Source organism: Cryptomeria japonica, chromosome 9 (genome assembly GCF_030272615.1).
Source record: "Cryptomeria japonica chromosome 9, Sugi_1.0, whole genome shotgun sequence".
Classification (NCBI taxonomy): domain Eukaryota; kingdom Viridiplantae; phylum Streptophyta; class Pinopsida; order Cupressales; family Cupressaceae; genus Cryptomeria; species Cryptomeria japonica.
This window is the reverse complement of record NC_081413.1, coordinates 284,850,515-284,867,621: the sequence shown is the minus strand read 5'-3', so window position 1 is coordinate 284,867,621 and position 17,107 is coordinate 284,850,515.

The following is a 17,107-nucleotide window of genomic DNA, read 5'->3' as shown; positions in this document are numbered from 1 at the left end:
GATCTAATTCTCATCAAGGAAATTGAAACAAGATTGATTTAATCCAATTCACAGCAAGAATAAGATGCATGATTCAAAATAAAATAAAACTAAATTAAAAGAACTTGGATACTTGCAATTGATGTAGAATCCCCTATGAATCCTTCAATTAGCCTCCCTTGATCCTTCGAGCTTGAAAAAAAATCCTCCAAAGCAATCTTAGCTATTTTCCAAAATGAAATATGACTACCAAAACAATTATTTGAGAGAAGGATTTCTTTATGGAATAACCAACTCCCATTTTTGAAAACTTGCATATCATTTATAAGAAAAATACCTCTATTCCACTATCTAGAAATTTTAATTAAAAAAAGAGATTCTTTCCCAATTTTGGACTTCATGCAAATTGATTAGACTTAGTGGAGGAGTTACATGCAAGGTGGTGGAGAATCCTCTAGAAGCTTCTTATTCTTCCTACAACATGTGCCATAATTGGATGTGGGAAATAAACAAATAAAAAAAATAATGTATATTTTCCATGTGTGTGTGTGTGTGTGTTATTATTTTATCCTTTTATAATATTCATTCAATCATTTAAATAGCTTATCCAAAAATAGAATAGAGTTGTATTTTAAATCTAAAAGTGATAAAGGAGGGTTGTGACAATTTGAACCATTGGATCTTTCTATAAATTAGAGGATAAGTCTGTAACAATAATATCAAGAGACTGAATGGAGCAATTGGCTTCATTACATTGTAAGGGAAGCCTTTGTCATGTTTGTCTTCCTCAAAGTATGGTTGGTGTCTATTAAGTTGTTGTCTTGTAAGGGTGTTTTTAATATTGAGAAGATACTTTTGATGGGTATTAATCCCATTGTTATCAAGTATGCCTGATTTGAATTGAATGTTTCCAAGGTTTATGTGCATTAGAGGGCAAATGATTCCTGAGATTGTCAGTTTAATTAAATAATTATTGAAAACTTTGAATTGCTTTTCTTAACTGAATGCTTTAAATTAAAAAGGTTACTTTATTATAAGTATGATTTCTTAACTGAGATTACTCTGAAAACACCTGACTAAGTAATCTTTAAATAGTAGTAGACTAGTGCCTTCACCCCTGACATAATGTTGTAGTTAGTCTTACTGAATTTAACTTTTCTTTGAAAGACCAATAAGATAGAATGAAGTTTGACATCCAATCATTCAAATTGATAATCAAACTGAAACTTAACCCAAACTATAATAACAAAGGATAACACATTGAAACAATCTAAATGAATATATTTATCATAGGGAACTAATAAAACAATAAAAAAGATAAATACCATCAGAGATGAAAAACACTTGATATTTGTATTGAAATAAACATAAGATAATCAATTGATTACATATAGCACAATGTCTTTTCACTAGTTTGGTATTTCCAGAATATAACCCTAGAGACATTATTATTAAACTTTCTCTTTAAAACAAGACCATAACTTCAAAGACATCTACATGAATTATTCAAACTGAAACCTAACTCAAATTATAATAACATGAGATAGAACATTGAAACAATCTAACTGAATAGATTTATCATTGGGAACTAATCAAACAATTGAAAAGATAGATACCATCAGAGATGCAGAACATGTGATCTTGATATTGAAATAAGCATAAGATAATCAACTGACTTCAATACAACGCAATGTCATTCGCCAGTTTTGGCATTTCCAGAAAACAAACTCTAAAAGGACTTGCATAAAATACGTCTTGAACAAAATGATCATGAATGTCTTCTCAACAAAAGGATCCCCTATAAATAGATGAGTATTCAGTTCCAAAATGAAAGGGCATACCCTTTCATTTGGAATTAAACTAACTAAGACTTAAACTCCTAACTAAAAACTAACTGACTAAAACTAACTTAACTACTAGACATATTACATAAAAGCATTGAAGATAACATTTTGAAATATTTGAAAACAATTTCAATCCCCAAATATCTCGCCACATTTCTAAATATGCTCCAAGTAGTTTTCTAATTTGTAGGTGCTTGCATCATGGATCAGGTTCCTGACAACAATCTCCCATGTGACGAATTGTTCCATATGTGTAATTGTTTCCTTAAAATTAATTCCATCTGATCGAGCAGCATTAAGGGCAACACTAAGAAGATTTTGGCATTCTAAAATCCACTTGTCTTTATCCTTGATTTCTCCCCTCTGACCAGTTAGCACTGGGATACCATGTTGGACTATGTCTTTACATTCATCATATTCAGTGTGTAACTCTGCATCAAATTTGTCATGTTTTGCAAGCAACCTTTTGATCTTCTCAATTTCTTTAGCATTTGTCCCATCCAAAGTCTTGTCATGTAGTCTGGTTCCCAATCTATTCTTTATCCTATTATGTGATATAGCATTTTCCATATTCTTTTGAAAAACAACCCAAAACTCTTCCAAATATCCTTTCAAATTTTAAAATCTTTTATTCAATTGAAAAGAGGCAGTATCAACTCTTACATTCTGCATTTGTTTAATAATTCTTTGATTTTATTATTGTAGATCTTCACATTTCTTTTTCCATTTTGAATTATCAGGGGAAAGTATCATTGACACGGATTGTCCACTTCTTTTTATGGTTTCCTCATACAATCCTTTTTATTGATCTCTTTCCCTTACTATTCTAATTATTTATGCTCTGTTAAATTTTGAAATCTCAACTCCAATGTCTGCCAAAACAATGTGATCAATTTCCCCAACTTTAAATTTCATCATATGGCCAAATTCTTTATCCACATCAAAATTTTAGGCCTTTTATTTGGAGGATATTGTTAGGACTCAAAGGCAACTGAGAGGGGGGGTGAATTAGTTGTCTATTAATTTCAACACAAATATAACTTAATCAAACTTGATGCATAACACTGGTAAACCAAACTTAATGTTGGTTGATAGTTTAACAGTTAATAATAGAACCAGTGAAGTTTAATGCATGAAACAGAAAGAGAAATAACATCCACAACACATAACACAGATATTTGTATGCGGAAACCCTGTAAGGGGAAAAACCATAGTGGTACACCTTACCCACAATTAGATGATACTACTACAGATAGTATGTGTGTACAAATGGGGTATACACATGCAAAAATGCCAACTGCCTAGAGCTCAGTGCTCAATCACAAAATGAGAGTCACACTGACTACAATTGGACGATTAAATCCAATACCAGTGTACTGCGCAAAGTAGCATCTCCAATGCTGGATTCAGTACGGGTTAAGATCTGATTGTCTTCTTTAAATCTTCCTTGAATCTTCAAATAATGTCTGCGTGAGTAGCTCCGCTTATATTCACATATACTAAATATCACAACCTTATAATACCTTATGTCATATCCTATATCAATCTAACAATTGAGATCTTACGTATATACAAAAACCTAAGACCAAATGTGTAGGTCGGCTCACTAAGAATATTATAATTAAATCAATTACAAATGAATCAATATGTGATGTTGTTGGCATTTTGGCACTTAGTTGTCATTGATGTCAATCGGTGGAGATTGAGCATGGTAGATGGCTGCCTGGATAATGATGAAGAGGCAAAATGTTAAGATGTACAACCGGTACAAGGTGCTATACCGGTCAACAGGTGAAGAACACTTTACTGGCAAAGGGTTTTACCGGTATGTGTTTGTCGGATTGACTGAACATTGGAAAGTTGTGTCTTGATTAGTGTGAAGCTTAGGTGACAAGTAGGGTATGGTTGGTGAGGCTTCATCCATAGGGTCAATGAAATAGATATTCATCATTAATGAAGGAACCACAAATCAAGGGATTGCATCAGATTGATTGTGGCTTGAGGAAGAAGGAATGACAGAGGAAAATCAGGGGAGTAGTTGGCACCTGGATTGAAGAAAGAAGATCGGATCAAAAGAATGCCTCGAGAAGGAAACAACAGAGGCATTAATAGCAATTTGACAGATGTAAATCTATATAAAGGATCATGTTTCCCCTGTCTGTAAAATGTGTCTTAAAAGGCACGGAAATGACAGAGTTGAAATGATGGATTTCAAGGAGTTCAGATCTTGCAAGATCTGACTATATTTGATTTGCCTTGAGGATGGTGAAGAAATCCTAATTGGCTGGATTTTGAATTGTTTTTTGGCAGGAAATAATCTTATAAGAAATTGGAGCAATGAACAGAAAAGAGGATGCTGCAGTGAAGAAAGCAGTGGGGAGAAGGGTAGGAAGAAGAAAACTTGAGAAGGGATTTCAATCAAGTTATAGTGTGAGCAAGCAGATAGACCGGTCAGAGGATCCTACCGGTAGTTTCATAGTCAAGCAGTTGAGTCTTATCGGTAAGGCGTGGTAGAGCAGGCAACATCCCACTGCGACACAGTGTACTGAGAGACTATGTGTGAGAAAAATAGAAAGATAATAGAAAGTTAATTGATTCAAGAGCTGCACAATCCAGTTGCAGTAAGAAGCCTAAATTGTACTCAAATAGTATTTCAATATACATTGCCAAGTTGGAGCTTGGTGTAGTGGTTGGTGCTCCTTGGGTTAGTGCCCTAAAAGTGCAGGGGTTGGTGCTCCTTGGGTTGGTGCCCTTAACTTTGTAATTGTGTTTTACTGTGAGGCTGGATTGGAGTAGTAGTCTTCAGCAACTTTTCTCACCGAGGTTTTTCCCATATTGGGTTTTCCTCGTAAATCTGGTGTTGTGAGTTGGTTTTGTATGCATGATCACTTTGCCCTTCTTCTTTATATTACCGGTTTGACTGTCTATGTGATTAAGTAAATAATTGATATTTTCAAGTTAGATCAGAAAAATAATAGACCTAGGAACCACTGATTCACCCCCCTCTTAGTGGTACTCTGTGTTCAACAATTGGTGTCAGAGAAAAGTCCCTGGTTATTTTTAAACCTTGGGTAGATTCTAGACTTTGAGCACAATGGCAAGAAGTGAGTCTGCTTCCTCAAAAGCCCCTTTTTTTGATGGATCTAACTATGCTTTCTAGAGCAAAAGAATGGAAACATATATTTCATCTCTTGGCTTTGATGTATGGATGTCAGTCAAGAATGGGTATGATGTTCCTAATACTCCTCCCACTGATCCAAATGCAAAGGAGTATGAAAATAATTCAAAGGCTAAACATGCCATATTGAATGGATTGTTTGATAATGAATTTGTCAAGGTTATGCATTGTGTTTCAGAAAAGGAAACATGGGATAAGTTGTAGAGATTATTTGAGGGAGATGCAAAGGTCAAGGAGGCCAAACTGCAAACTCTAAGGAGCTAACTTGAAAGCATCAAAATGAAAGATGATGAAAAAATTATAGAATACCTTCACAGATTCGATGAAACTGTGAATGCTATTAGAGGACTTGGTGAAGAGATTGCAGGTGAAATTCTTGTCAAAAAGATACTTAGATCTCTCACTCCCAAATATGATACCAAAGTGTCAGCCATAGAAGAAGCCAAGGATCTGAAGATTTTTACTATGAATGAACTATTTGGTTCCTTAATAACCTATGAGATGAGAACTATCGGTGAGACTTCCTCAAGAAAAGAATCTTCTTTCAATACCACCAAAAAGGGGAAGGAAGTTGTTCCCCTTAAAGAATCCAGTGAAGACTTTGATGCTGAAGTAGAAAAATTTGTCAGGAGGCTCAAAAGAGGATCGAGCCAGTACAAAGGAAAGCTGCCACTCAAGTGTTTCAACTGTGGGAAGGTATGACACTTCGCTACAAGCTGTCCTCACAAAGAAACTGGTGGAGATGAGTCAAGAGAGTTCATAAGATCTATCAGCAAGTACAAAGAAAGAAATGACCATCGACAGGGAAGAAGAGACCACCGGAACCAAAATAGTTTATATACCATTGAGGATGACACAACAGATGATGAGGGTGCATCAAATGATGATGACCATGAGAACCACAAAAGAGAAAATCTTTTTATGGCACTTGATAGACCTGCTACTGAAGATGAGGAAGAAGAGGATGTTGAGGCTAAAGTGGATTTGGAAAGTGAACTTATTAGTGCACTTGAAGAACTAACTAAAACAAAAAGAGAACTCAAGAGAGTTAAGCTTATTGTAGTAGATGAACAAGATCTCTTGAAGTAGTCTCTGGAAGAATCCGGTCAAATCATATTTGACCTAAAGCTGCATCTAGAAAAAACTAAGAGGATCGGTGAAGCTACAGCCCTTGACTTGACAAAGAAAGAAAAGGAGCATCAAGAGCTGGAAGAAGAAATAATAAAGCTTAGAAAGGAGCTTGCGGAAAGCAAGGAAGAAATAAAAATAAGAAGCAAGTATGAAGGCAACACTGAAGCTTTGGATAAGATGTTGAGCAAACAAAAGCAATAACCGGAACCAAAACAGTTTATATACCATTGTGGATGACACAACAGATGATGAGGATGCATCAAAAGATGATGACCATGAGAAACACATAAGAGTAAATCTTTTTATGGCACTTGATAGACCTGCTACTGAAGATGAGGAAGAAGAGGATGTTGAGGCTGAAGTGGATTTGGAAAGTGAACTTATCAGTGCACTTGAAGAACTAACTAAAACAAAAAGAGAACTCAAGAGAGTTAAGCTTATTGCAGTGGATGAACAAGATCTTTTGAAGAAGTCTCTGGAAGAATCCGGTCAAATCATATCTGGCCTAAAGCTGCAGTTGGAAAAAACTAAGAGGATCGGTGAAGCTACAACCTTTGACTTGACAAAGAAAGAAAAGGAACATCAAGAGCTAGAAGATGAAATAATAAAGCTCAAAAAGGAGCTTGAGGAAAGCAAGGAAGAAATAAAACTAAGAAGCAAGTATGAAGGCAACACTGAAGCTTTGGATAAGATGTTGAGTAAACAAAAGCAATCCAAAGACACTAGTGGCTTAGGATTTGAAGTTGGTCAAGGATCAACCAATAAAGGAAAATCTGACAAAGAGATAATGTTCACTTCTTCAATTGAAGGAGAAGAAAAGAAGACATTCACTATAGGCAAGGAAACCGGTAAAAAGACATATGCTGATATTGTTAGAAATCAACATCCAAACCGGCATACAGAAATGAACAAGAGGTCACATTTCATACACAAATTTGTAGATCTGAGAAGGCATGCCAAGATTGACCGAGAAGGATTCACCTAATTCAACAACATGAATGGAAGACCCCCAATGAGGAAGTTCCATTCTGGACCAAGATAGCATGACCAGTATGTGTCAAATTTTCATGGTTATTGTTACCGATGTAATAAATTTGGGCACAAAATAGCTAACTATAGGTTAAACAATAAACCTTCTATGAATTTAAAGTAGAAATTCATTTAATACACTCTGAGATATGAATGTTGTTTGCTATCAGTGCAATGAATATGGACATAAGAGCTTTGATTGTAGGAAGAACCAACTGATATCCTACAACAATATTAAAGATGGTTCTTTTATTGAAAACATAAAATGCTATAAATATCAATAATTTGGACACATAGCCAAATTATGCAGAAACAAGAAGATCAAGAAAGTGAAGGAAAATCCTGATCAAAGACCGGTATCTGAACCTAAGCAGAATCCAAGAGCTAACAATAAGAAGGAAATCAAACCGGTTTGGGTTGAGAAAGAAAAGGAAAAGGCAGAATCAAGTCTCATAGTGCAGACTGCCTTGCATGTTGAGAGGAAAAATCTATGGGTAGTAGATAGTGGTTTCTCAAACCATATGACTAGTGACAAAAGAAAATTGATTAATCTTGAAGATTGGAATGGTGGATCGGTAAGGTTTGGCAACAATTCCTCCATCAAAATAAAGGGAAAAGGAACACTAAGCATTGATGGAAAGCTGAAGACACATGATGTATATTATATGGAGGGCCTCAAACATAATATGCTAAGTGTGAGTCAAATGTGCGACAAAGGTTACAAATTCACCTTTGACTCAATTGGTTGTCAGATAAAGAAAGACAGTACCAGTAAAGTGGTGGCAGAAGGAAAGAGAATTGATGGAAAAGTTTATAATCTAAAGGAATGCTATGAGTCCCAATGTATGTAAGGACAAGTAGATGAAAGTTGGTTATGGCACAGAAGATTAGGCCACATAAATTTTGAAAACTTGGTTGTAGTAAGCAAAAAGGGGTTTGTGAGGAATATTCCACCCATCATCAAGCTAGTAAACACATTTTGTGATGAATGTGTAAAAGGCAAGCAAACAAGAGTAAGTTTCAGAACAAAGGAGCAGAACACCTCCAAGCTACTTGAAATTGTGCATACAGATCTGTGCGGTCCAACTAGAACAAGAGCACTTGCCGATGAAAGATATTTCATGCTTTTCATTGATGACTACTCAAGGATGACATGGGTCACCTTTCTGCAAGATAAATCAAAAGCATTTGAAAGATTCAAGATTGTTCAGAAGATGGTGGAAAAGGAAAGTGGGTACAAATTAAAATGTCTAAGATCAGATAGGGGTGGAGAGTTCACATCAAATGAATTTGAAGATTATTGTGAAAAACATGGAATTAGAAGACAATACTTTGCTCCTAGAACACCACAACAAAATGGTGTGGTAGAAAGGAAGAACATGATAGACAAGGAGATGACCAGAACTATGCTGAATGAGGCCAGTCTATCAGATACTTATTGGAAAGAAGCGGTGCATACTGCTGCATACACCTTGAGCCGAGTTTAGTGGAGAACAAACAACAAGATGACACCTTATGAATTATGGTATGACCGGAAGCCATCAGTCAAATATTTCAAAGTTTTTGGAAGAAAATGCTTTATTAAGAAAGATATGGATGGTTTGAGAAGATTTGACTCTAGGAGTGATGAAGGGATCTTTCTTGGTTACTCGTCAAACAACAAGACCTACAAATGCTACAATAAAAGACTAAGAAGAATTGTTGAATGCGTGCATGTAAGAGTTGATGAGGATATGCACAAAGGATGCCAGCCACACATTAACTAGTATGATGACTCCGATGATGAAAATATTGATGTTCAATCTGACACTGAACCAGAGGTAGCACCTCAGAAGGCTCCCAACCGGTATGTACAGTTGAATCATCTGAAAGAGAAAATTCTGGGAAATAAGAGTGATGGTGTGCAAACTAGAAGAAGACTTGCCCGAAATGATGAACAAGTCAACCTATGTCTCATGACTGAAGTTGAACCCAAAACCTTCATTGAGGCTAGCAAGAGACAAGAATGGATGGATTCCATGGAAGAAGAAATGCACTAGATTGAGAAGAACAAGACTTGGGAATTAGTCCCTAGACCAGAAGATAAGAACATCATTGCCACAAAGTGGGTCTATCGGAACAAAATGAATGAAGAAGGTAAGGTTGTGAGGCACAAAGCTAGACTAGTGTGCAAAGGATACTCTCAGGTAGAAGGGATTGACTTTGAAGAAAAATTTGCATCGGTGGCTAGATTAGAAGCAATTAGGATGTTTCTAGCTTACTTTGCCTACAAGGGCTACAAAGTGTACCAAATGGATGTAAAATCTACTTTTCTAAATGGAAACTTGGAAGAAGAAGTATACATGGAGCAACCAGAAGGATTTCTGTTGCATGATGATGAGACATTTGTATGTCGGTTAAGGAAAGCTCTGTATGGTCTAAAGCAAGCCCCCAGAGCATGGTACTCAAGGTTATATCTGTATCTAAAGGAGTAGGGATTCAAAAAGGGAAGTGCTGACAACAATTTGTACATAAGAAAAGATGGGACTTACATGACTATTGTGGTTGTGTATGTAGATGACATCATCTTTGGTGGCAACAAGGATACTCTCTGCAAAGAGTTTTTTGATCAGATGTAGTCAGAATTTGAGATGTCAATGCTTGGTGAATTGACTTACTTCCTTGGCTTGCAGATACTACAGAAAGATGAAGGAATCTTTATCTCATAGGTCAAGTATGCAAAGGAGATCCTAAAGAAATTCCAACTGGAAGATTGCAAACCAGTAAGTACTCCCATGGTGACTGGCAATAAATTAAGTAAGAATGATGAATCACCGGCAGTGGATTAGACTTTGTATAGATCCATGATAGGCAGTCTACTATATATAACTGCTTCAAGACTAGATATTGTTCAGGCAGTATGTATGGTGGCCAGATTTCAAGTTGCACCAAAGCAGTCACACATGAATGTTGTTAGTAGAATTTTTAGGTATCTACAAGGAACACTCAGCTATGGTTTGTGGTATCCTAAATAGAGTTTTTATTTTGGAAGCATATACTGATGTCGATTGGGAAGGGAGTATTTATGATAGAAAGAGCACAAGTAGTGGTGCATTCTTTCTGGGTGACTGGTTGGTCTCATGGCATAGAAAGAAGCAAGACTCAGTCTCCCTATCTACTACTGAAGCTGAATACATTGTTGTTGCTCTTAGGTGCTTTGGATGAAGCAGACTCGAAGATATCCAAGTGGACATCACTGATCCCATTCTCATCCGGTGTGACAATTCAAGTGCCATCAACATAGCAAAGAATTTGGTCATGCATTCTAGAACAAAGCACATTGCAATCAAATACCACTTCCTCAGAGATAAGGTTGAAGGACAAGAGGTAAGAATGGATTATGTTCCTACTAGTGAACAAGTAGCAGACATTTTCACCAAACCACTACCGGTCAACATGTTTGAGTACCTCCAACACAAGTTGGGAGTTGTATCATTTACTTAAGAAGGTTTGTGTGGTTCAGGGGGAGCATTGTGTGGGTCAAAGGGGGAGTGCGCAAGTACCCTTTTTCATTGTATCAAAGGGGGAGAAATGTACCAGTATGGAGTAGACTGTGAGAAGTTGACATCAATGCCAAAGGGGGAGATTGTTAGCATTTTGGCACTTAGTTGTCATTGATGTCAACCAGTGGAGATTGAGCATGGTAGATGGCTTCCTGGATAATGATGAAGAGGCAAAATGTTAAGATGTACAACTGGTACAAGATGCTATACCGGTCAACGGGTGAAGAACACTCTACTGGCAAAGGGTTTTACCGATATGTGTTTATCGGATCGACTGAACATTGGAAAGTCGTGTCTTGATTAGTGTGAAGCTAAGGTGGCAAGTAGGGTGTGGTTGGTGAAGCTTCATCCGTAGGGTTGATGAAATAGATATTCATCATTAATGAAGGAACCACAAATCAAGGGATTTCATCAGATTGATTGTGGCTCAATGAAGAAGGAATGATAGAGGAAAATTAGGGGAGTAGTTGGCGCCTAGATCGAAGCAAGAAGATCGGATCAAAAGAATACCTCAAGAAGGAAACAACAAAGACATTAATAGCAATTTGACAGATGTAAATCTATATAAAGGATTGTGTTTCCCCTGTCCGTAAAACATGTCTTAAAAGGCACGAAAATGATGAAGTTGAACTGATGGATTTCAAGGAGTTCAGATCTTACAAGATCTGACTGGATTTGATTTGCCTCGAGGATGGTGAAGAAACCCTAACCACATGGATTTTGAATTGTTTTTTGGCGGGAAATCATCTTACAAGAAATTGGAGGAATGAACAGAAAAGAGGATGCTGCAGTGAAGAAAGTAGTGTGGAGAGGAGTTGGAAGAAGAAAACTTGAGAAGGGATTTCGATCAAGTTATAGTGTGAGCAAGTAGGAATACCGGTCAGAAGATCTTACCAGTAGTTTTATAGTCGAGCAGTTGAGTCTTATTAGTAAGGCATGGCAGAGCAGGAAGCATCCCACTATGACATAATGTACTGAGAGACTGTGTGTGAGAAGGAGAGAAATATCTTGATTAGGAGAAAATTCAAGAGCTGCAAAATTCATTTGTAGTAAGAAGCCTAAATTGTACTCAAATACTATTTCAATATACATTGCCAAGTTGGAGCTTGGTGCAGCGATTGGTTCTCCTTGGGTTGGTGCCCTAAACTTTGTAACTATGTTTTACTATGAGGCTAGATTGGAGCAGTAGTCTTCAACAACTTTTCTCACCGAGGTTTTTCCCATATTGGGTTTTCCTTGTAAATCTATTCTTGTGATTTGGTTGTGTATGCATGATCACTTTGCCCTTCTTCCTTATATTACCGATTTGACTGTTTATGTGATTAAGTAAATAATTGATATTCTCAAGTTAGATCAGAAAAAGAATAGACCAAGGAACCACTGATTCACCCCCCCTCTTAGTGCTACTCTGTGTTCAATAGATGCATCATGTCGGCTCAATGCATTTACAATAATAACCAATCAATAAATCATCTCCATAATGTGTCGTGCTAATCTAGAATAGATAATGCATGTCGGTCCATAACCTAGACCAATTTGCCAGTAACAACAAATATGTCAACTCGATTAGACCAATAACCAAATCTCCAAAACCAAGTGTCCAAACCATGTCTTCGACATAACCAAGTAAGCTTCAGATGATAATAGATTATCCTTAGTGTCGGTGAACAATAAAACCTATCGGTGAACTTGATATCGGTGACTGTGCATAAGTCACTAAACTTGCCGGTGAACATAACCAAAGATATCCAAAAGGATAAGTGTTGATAAGTGTTGACATCAATGACAAAACCAATGCAACACATCCATAATACCAACAATCTCCCCCTTTGGCATTGATGGCAACACAAGATGGAAAAACATCTAAGTGCCAAAGTCAGAATGCCAAAAACTAAAAACCAACAATCTCCCGAAGAGATCAATTACTAGAAATCAAAATATAGAATATCTCTCCCCCTAGGATAATGATTCCTAAATACAAATTTTTTCCATAGATATCTCTCCCCCTTTGAGATAAAATGCCAAAGCAATACAAAAAACAGATACAACTAGCTCAGAGAACTAATTACAAATACCAACTTATCCAGCTACTCCCCCTGAGAAGTATCTCTCCTCCATCAAAGATGGAAAAGGGTTTCTCTGTTAATTTCTGCCAGTCTGATGCCAATCTCCAACTATCTAAGTCTCTACCGGTGAGGGTATTACCCCAAGATTCTCTCTGAGATATTCAAAGGCCTCTTTAGGTAAAGGCTTTGTAAAGATATCTGCAATCTTCTCTTTAGTATTCACATAAACCAATTTCACTTCCTTTGCTTCAACATTTTCTTTCGTAAAATAGTATTTGATAGAAACATGTTTAGTTTTAGAGTGAAATACCAGATTATTTGATATATCAATTGCTGCTGAATTATCACAATAAATGATTATAGTCTCTTTGCATTTTACCTTTATGTCCTTCAACATTTGTTTAATCCATAATACCTGAGTACAGTTAGTTGCTGCTGCAACATATTCTGATTCTGCTGTTGATAATGATGTACAACTTTGTTTCTTGCTCAACCATGAAATCAATTTGCTACCAAGAAATAATGCTCCACCGGTGGTTCTCTCTCTGTCATCTACATCTCCTACCCAATTTGCATCGGTGTATGCACATAAATTAAATTTTTTATCTTTAGGATACCATAAGCCAAGATTTGTTGTGCCTTGTAGATACCGGAAAATCCTTTTTACTATTGATTCATGATTTTCCTTAGGATTACTCTGAAATCTTGAAACAATACATACTACATTCATAATATCAGGTCTTGTTTGTGTCAAATACAGTAAACCTCCAATCATAGATTTGTATCTTGTTGGATTAACAGGGGCTGAATCATCCTTTAGTGATAGTTTATCAGTTGTAGTCATAGGAGTACTTACCGGTTTAGAGTTTTCCATACCAAATTTCTTTAGTATTTCCTTCAAGTACTTTGATTGACATATGAATATACCTTTATCAGTCTGGGAAATCTACAATCCTAAAAATAATTTTATCTCCCCAATCATAGACATTTCAAATTCTTCCTGCATCTTATTAGCAAAATCCTTACACAATCCATCTTCTCCTCCAAAATTGATATCATCAACAAAAACTTCAATAACCAAGATGTCATCATTAGTCACTTTAAAATATAAGTTGTTGTCATCATTACCTTTAGTGTAACCAACCTTCAAAAGATATTTGTCCAATCTAGCATACCAAGCTCTAGGAGCTTGCTTCAATCCATATAAAGCTTTCCTTAACCTACAAACCATATCTTTGTCATTTGTCAAGGAAAATCCATGAGGTTGTTCAATGTAAACTTCCTCTTCAAGATCACCATTTAGAAATGCACATTTAAAAGCAGAATGTTCTTCTAACCTTGAATCTGCATGAATATCCATCTTAGTCACAATTTGCTCACTTTCATTTGGTTCTTCTTCTTGTTCCTTTGCTCGATATCTAGAAACAACTTCATGGTCACCTGGTTTACTTTTTGACACCTCTTCTTCTGTCTCCATTTCCATCAACCTTTGTTTCTTTTCTTCCAGCTCTCTATTCAAATTATCAATTACCTCTTGTGCTTCTACATCTTCCATATTTCTGAAGATGTCTTCTACTTCCAAACTCAAGTGCAAATTACTTCCTATATTTTGTCTTTTCTTACAGGAGTGGATGTACCCCTCCGAATCATAGTTTTTTCTTGCAATATGTTCAAACAAATTATACTCCTCCATTAACTTTTTGTCAATTATTTCATATGCCTTTGTAGAAACAATAGTGAAATCTCCAAAACTAAGAGTTCTACCCAAGAAAGCCTACTTATGTTGATCTCCAAAGTGTTTAGCATTTGAGACACTTAATTGTCTTACAATCTCAAAATATGCTATTGTATCAAGAACACATTTTGGCAACATTTATGGGCTTCCTTCAAATCCATAGATCCTAAAACAAGTAAAGTTCTGGTGCACGTATCTATCTCCCCAGTTATGATTCACAATTTTCCTATCATCAAAATCTTTAGGCCTTAAAAATGCCTTAATCTCATTTGAAATTGATCCATCACAAGGAACTCCGTACATCCTGTGTAATAGTTTCGCTATCCACTCTTCAAATTTAATGTAGTTTGATCTCACATAACGAGAGTCCCGAATAGAAGTCCATAATTGATCCGGTTGTTCCTCCCCTTCCCTAATTCTGTTATTAAGCACAAACTCATCAGGCCACATATCCTTGAAACGTCCATAAAACAATACTAAATGCATCAACAATAAATAAAGCTTGAAACTAGGGCTTTTGTTATCCCTAAGGTTCAAAAAACCCTCATGTAATTTTTCTACCAAATAAGAGGCATAACCAAATGATTTAGGCTCATACATTTGGATATCTGAGGCTAAGATTAATGGTCCAATACTTATTAGATCAGAAACTTCAACTCCTCCTAACTGCCCATAAGGCATATAAGTATATTGTAGGTAATGTCTGAATAACTCAATGTTTTTGATTAAGGAAAAATAGGTTTTAAGGGACCCAATCAAAAACATTGAGTTTTTGAATAACTCAATGTTGAATGGTAGCCCGTCTTGTTTTGTTAGTATACTCGCCTCCTTCATATGGATAGCTAACTTCCACCTAGTATATGTTGTATCCATTCTAAGGTATTATTCTTCCAATTCTGTGAAAGACAAGGGTTTATCAGGGTTGGGATCTAGGTTAAATACTTCATTCAGTGTATGAATAGAAAACCTAATAAAGGCATCTCCATTGGGGGCCTGAATATACCTCCCCACAGAATTATAGTTTTTCACTAGGGTTTCTAGCAATTTCACACTTACAAACACATTTGGGACAATTAGCTTACCCAAATTGGTCTTCCATGGGTTGCACTGTGGCATTTCCTTGTCTTTTCGTTAGTAGTGAAACGGGAACAATTTGTATCCTCTCACTTTGGTCCACACATCTCTGACATTTTTTTATTTATCTTCCAATTGGTCCCTCCCCAACAAATGTTGTTTTGATCTTCTGGACTTAGGGCCTGGTGCTTGCATTTTTTTTATCATATCTTGGTTCAGTCTTTGAATTGAGGCTTCCTCTTCTTTCTTAGATTTCTTAGCCCTAGATTCAGAACTTTTTGTCACTCTTTTCTTTCCTATGGAACTTGAAGACTCCATTTTTGCAATCACAATTTTTTGCTCTAACTCTCAGGAATTCAATTCTTTGTTCTATCAATTGCTTTGCTATGTAAAAATTGTAATGATGATCCTCTCATAAATCTACCTCATGTGAACCATAAATAAATCTAGCTGATGCAAGAATTTAATAAAATCTCACTATTTCAGTTTTAAATTCTGAAACGACAATGGGTCATAGGCATATGTCTCTCCGATGAAACTTCATCTTTGGTGTCATCAGCAAAATCCCTTTTCCTTTTAGAAACTTTATCTTTCTTGTCAGGGTAACATAAGCCGATGACACTCCTTCTGCTTTATCGGTATATGTCAACCTGATACTATCATTGAGCATCAGGGTAACTTCAAATGTGTCATGGCGACAAGAATAGTTTTCCCGATTACATTTTCCTTCGGCATAACTTTTCCTACTACATCCTGTTCCATCGACATAATCTTTCCCGATGATCTTTTGACCAATAACTTCAACGAGCATCAAGGGGACTCAAAATGACACATCTTGACTCCTTTGGCTATGCTGGTGATCTTTCTTCATTATAACCTTTGCCGATGCACTTTTATCCTTGGTTGTGCTCATCGAGATAAGTCTTATAGATAGCCTCAATGACTTTTGGCAAGATAATATTTTTCCTTTGCCGCCAGTGTATGTTTTGTCGATGACCATAATCAATATATGTTTCCCCGATCTACCTGACCTCCTTGGCTCCTTGGAAATGATCAATAGACTTCCATCGATGCATCTAACTTTGACTTATCATGCCTATACATTGGTATATGATATCCCGACCATGCGCTACTCATTTTGTCTAAGTGTTTTCATTGGGATAACTTTGGCCAATAGTACAAGTTTCAATTATTTGCAACTTTTACTTCATCTTATGCATACAAATGTTTATAATATTCTTAATGAATTCAATTTAAACTGAACAAAACCTCTAACACACATAGGAGCTTTATTGTTTCTTTCCATGATCTCTGAGATTCTTTTTGAAATATACACTTGGGTAAAATATATGTATCATGTAATACTTATGATACTCAGTTATTGGTGTTGATTATATGTATATATTTTGTTTGATTCTGTCATCCTTGGTGGAAATAGGTAATTGACTACAAACATTGTCAACCCTTTTGTTGAGGACCCTGCACTTTCTAGATAAACGAAAGGTAAGGAAAAAAAAATAATACAATGA